Below are 5,000 nucleotides of genomic sequence, written 5' to 3'. Positions count from 1 at the left end.
ATGGGGGCGCTAATGAGGTGCTGTTATACTCATGCCCATTCATAATCATCAGCCAGGTACGACAAGTGAGACATGTAGACAGAAGTCGGTGAACCGTAGCCCGCTTCTTTGTCTTGTCGCCTCGCTTCAGTGACGTCACTGTCCAGAGGAAAATATTGAATGTACAGGGAAAGCAAAACAACAACAAACAAGCAAAATAAACAAAAAGGTAAAAAAAAACAAGAAAAATAATGAAAAAGTAACCGCCGCACAAATCATGTTACAATTAGTCCGCCAGATGGCGCTTTTGTTATGAAGCATGACTTGCAAATTTCTAATTCATCGTCATCGTCATCATTATCATCGTCATCGTCGTTGTCGTCGACATCGTCATCGCAGTCGTCGTCGTCATCAACGTGATCATCATCCTCCTCCTCATCATCATAGTTATCATCATCGTGGTGGTGGTCGTCATCATCATCGTCATCATCATCATCGTCAACAGCATCATGATGATCATTATCTCCATCATCATCAGCAAAATATTGTTAGCTTCTTGGTACTACTACTACTACTTAGAAGGCGGCGGGCTGGCAGGATCGTTAGCACGCCGGGCAAAAACGCTTAGCGTCATTTCGTCTGTCTCTACGTTCTGAGTTCAAATTCAGCTTTGCCTTTCATCGTATCCGGGTCGATAAAATAAGTATCAATTGAACCTTCGGATCGATATAACCGACTTATCCCCCCCCCCCGAAAGTGGCGAGAATGGTACGAGTGAACGGGCCTGCTCTGAGCATGCGCCTGTAGTTAGAGAGAGAGGAAAGGAAACGAAAAAATGCACCTGCCCTAAAATTCAGGGCACCCATGGTTTTTATGGGGTTTTTCCATGATCAGCCCTCTAACGTCTCCTATTGAGAATTACACATTGTTGATTTCTTTCTTTCTTCCTTTCTTTTTTAAATTTTGTTAGTCTTGTTTACACGCAAAACTCTCACAACAACACTCACGCAAATTCTTTGTTTTGTCCATAATGCGTTTCTTAACGTAAACCCTTTTGGTTAATAAGGAAATCATTATTATTATCATTATTATCATTAAATCAAAATTAAAAGACGAGTGCCATTGTCATCTAGTGAACGATATTTCGACATCTCGTATCTTCAACAGGTTCAAAAAATAATTTTGTCAACCTACTTCATTCTGGTTAATATATAAAGGATTGAGGTAACTCCGCCAGAAGATATAGTCAAAATTAAAATATTATTCAGTAGTTTTATTTTTATAACTTGCTTTCACTTCACTACCGAACGCAGCTCTGTGTGCTTTGAGTATGTGCTGTGGTTTGCTGTGATGCTCTTATGGTTACTATATTGAAAGTGTTTTGCGTAGGATGTGTGTAGTGCCCAATAGTGCTATTTTCTGTATGTTATATATATTTGATTTTGGTACTATTCAAGAAGAGTGGTCCCCGTCCGCGCTAGCTAGTCGTGAGTAGTCGATCCTACGACTATCTAGCGCGAGTGCGCGTATGCAAATTAATAGATGCGCATGCGCAAAACGTGTACGTAGGTAAAGGCTGAATATACATAAAATAAAATGGGTTTTTTTCTTTAACAAAACAAAGTAAATAATTTTTTTTACACAAAGTAACAAATAGTGTTTTTTTTTTAAATAATTTTTTTTACACAAAGGAACAAATAGTGCTTTTTTTAAATAAAAATTTTTTTTTACACAAAGTAACAGTGTTTTTTTAAAAATTATAATTTTTTTTTTACACAAAGTAACAAATAGTGTTTTTTTTTTTTAAATATTTTTTTTTAAATAATATTTTTTTTTGCACAAAGTAAATAATTTTTTTTTAAACAAAGTAAATAAAAAATTTTTTCTAAACAACGTAAATTATTAAAAAAGAAAAAAAAACAAATTAAATAAAAATAACACACTACCTCTTTTTGGTAACTTGACACATTCTTTAAGGCGACGAAAACTATCGAAGATTGCCGACGCGAAGATTAGCAGAAAATTCAACTTTCAAGAACGCTGTCTAAATTCCACGTAGTTGCTTTTTGCTATCCAAATCTATGGACACGCAACAATGTCTTTTTATGAAAACTGCTGAATTAAAATCTTCCACCAAACAATAAAATAAAATGTTGGAGTTGACTTATTTGAATGTGAACCATTCTGAAAGGTGCTTCAGAATGTTTTCAAAACATTCCTTTCCAGTTTTTCCATACTGTTCTCTCCAAAGAAATTCGTCGAGATATGATTTAACCATGTCTGTGTGTACCCTCCCCCCCTCATACTCTTAAAACGTCGTTTTACGTTCTTCCAATAGCATTCAACCGAATTGGTATGAACACTTGTTGTTGGATCAACAAAATTTTCCGAATGGTTAACCTTGAAATGGGTGTATTTGAGGGTCACATCTATTTCATTGTAATCCCATTGTAAGCATTCCATCATGTTTTCGTTCTTTGGGTAGAGCACTGCTGTAAAATAAGCGTATAGGATTGAAATATATTCCTCACGTGTCCATTTATGCCTTTTTGGTTTTATTTGCGGGACATGAGGAACAACGTCCGGCTTCTATTTTGACGGTCATCATTTTCGTGCGGTAGCCGTCCGTTCATTTCTGTTGTCAAATTGTTTTGCATGTGTAGTTTTTCGTACTTTTTGTGTAACAAGTTTAAAGTACGCACTTCCCAATTGTTATTCTTGGGTTGAAGAATACCGGTATTTAACATGAAATAACTTCGAATATAAAATTTTGTCTCTGTTCTATAAGACAAAATATGCAAGTATACGAAGTTTTAAAGTGTTTCGGTAGAAAACACGCTAAATAAAACAGAAATAAAAAGTGGCGCCCGCCAAATCAGAAAGACCCCCGGTATTATTTAATTTATTTGTAATTTTTTTGTACATGGTGTTTTGGGCCGGAGATGGTCTGCTGTTGATGGATGAAGCGTGTTTACGTGTGCTGTGCGAGATGATATCCAGTTAAGATACATCATTTCATTTGGAAAATAGAAATAAATTTCAATGAGTATTACTTACTCGGATATAGTCCAACCCTTTGTCAGCTATTTTTGGCTCCATGTCTTTATTTCCGATATTTGTGGATAAATTTCGGAGCAGTGTTTTATCGCTCTTACATGTTAAACGCCTCCGGTGTATTTCTGTTAAAGTACCATTATTATTATTAAGGCGGTGAGCTGGCAGAATCGTTAGCTCGCCGGACGAAATGTTTAGCGGCATTTCGTCCGCCTTGACATTCTGAGTTCAAATTCCGCCGTAGTTAACTTTGCCTTTCATCCTTTCGGAGTCGATGAAATAAGTACCAGGTGAGAATTGGGGCAAATTTAATCGACTTAGCCCATTCCCTGAAATTGCTAGCCTTGTACCAAAATCTGAACAATTATTATTATTATCATTATTATTATTATTATCATTATCTTCATCATCATCGTTATTATTATTATTGTTATTGTTGTTGTTATTGTTGTTATGGAAAGTGTCAGCTGTCCACAGCCCGCAGACTAAGGTGACACTTGTTTACTGGTGATGCTTCGAGAACACTGCGGAGAATTCTTGTAGTTCCAAGCAATGCTGATTGTTGGTGATGTTCTATCTTTACGCGTGTCCCAGTCTTTTGGAGTCAGGTTGATAGCTGGATACCAATATCTCCAAGTGCACCCATCACATTCTTTATTGCCCTCAACTTGCGACTTTCCTATTGCAGTTCATCATAGTCGCTTACTTTTTCTTCTTCTTTTTCTTCAATCCTGTTGTCTGCAGGACATGTTATGTCGATTACCAAGCATGTTGGGTTTTTTTCTTCTCTGTTCGCCACAGCAATGTCAGGTTTCCGATGTTTGATCTGATGGTCACACTGAATCATTGCATCCCACAGGATTTGCAATCCTCATTCACAGTAACTCTATCTATCTTCCTGTCTATCTATCTATCTATCTATCTATCTATCTATCTATCTACATATCTATCTATCTATTTATCTACATATCTATCTATCTATCTATCGTCCTGTCTGTCTGTCTATCTATATATCTAATTGGATGATTTGTGCTTTTATTTTGTATTTCGATATTTCGATGTTAGGATTCCTTCTTCAGGAAATCATCAGTGATTTTGCGTCGGAAACTAACTGTTCTGTAGTTTGTGTAAATTCAGGGGGTTGTTTCTCATGAGCAAATAGCATTGCTACAGTAACCTATCAGCTGCGTGGAGCTCGGTTCTGTCGTTAATACGTGGTTTATTCTTGCTATTGATGAGAGCATCTTTTACCCTAGGTTCCCAATATTTCGTTCTCTGGCGTCTATGGAAACGTGGATGTCGTGAAAGTGGTATTTCCGTAGGTGGTTTTTGACGGAGGAAGCTTTATCTTATTACAAGTACATATACGGTTCATTAAACCGTATGTGTACTTGTCTGATGGTTCTTCCGATGTGGGATTCATTGCATTTGCCACATCTGAATTTATACATCGTGTAGGACCGAAGACATATATGTTCACCGTTGATGGGGCAGGTGAGTAATGTGTATATGGCATTGTTTTGCTCATACGAAACATACCTGGCTTTCCTTCCACAATCAACGGCATAGATCAGCTGTTCACGAAGCAGTCATGAAGTAGGCTGGCACCGTCGACGGTAGCTTAATTTACATATTTGTATTTTTGACGGCTTGTGATTAATTAAACAATTAATTGCTTCTCGTTATTCATGTTCGAGATACGCGCAACTGCAGTCATTCAGGCGAATATATTTTTCAGTATTTCCGGTTGGTTTTAACTATTTTGAAGCAGACTGGTTCTTCTGTGTGTGTGTGTGGGGGGGGGGATAGTTATCGTTTTAATTGACTAACTTATGAATATCATTTTGTTGGAATGTAGACTTTTTGATGAGTGCTACGTTATCGGTTTCCGATGACCAACCCGCAGTTTGTTTTGTCTCCAGTACTCGATTACATTATCATATCCGGTTTCATTCAATTCATATTCT

At 37.1% G+C, this 5,000-nt stretch overlaps 1 long non-coding RNA gene across 1 annotated transcript in view; it reads right to left on the bottom strand.

Annotated features, from left to right (window-relative positions):
- Nucleotides 1-3,886: 3,886 nt before the first annotated feature.
- LOC149131293 (uncharacterized) overlaps nt 3,887-5,000 on the bottom strand; it is a 32,679-nt gene continuing 31,565 nt past the window's right edge. Inside the window, exon 2 of the long non-coding RNA XR_016238102.1 lies at nt 3,887-5,000. This exon is cut by the window's right edge and continues 725 nt beyond it. This is a non-coding gene — a long non-coding RNA (uncharacterized LOC149131293).

The sequence above is a fragment of the Octopus bimaculoides genome, chromosome 23 (genome assembly GCF_046866305.1).
Source record: "Octopus bimaculoides isolate indiv1 chromosome 23, ASM4686630v1, whole genome shotgun sequence".
Classification (NCBI taxonomy): Eukaryota; Metazoa; Mollusca; class Cephalopoda; order Octopoda; family Octopodidae; genus Octopus; species Octopus bimaculoides.
The sequence above is the reverse complement of the archived record's forward strand: the minus strand, read 5'-3'. Positions and strand labels throughout refer to the sequence as shown.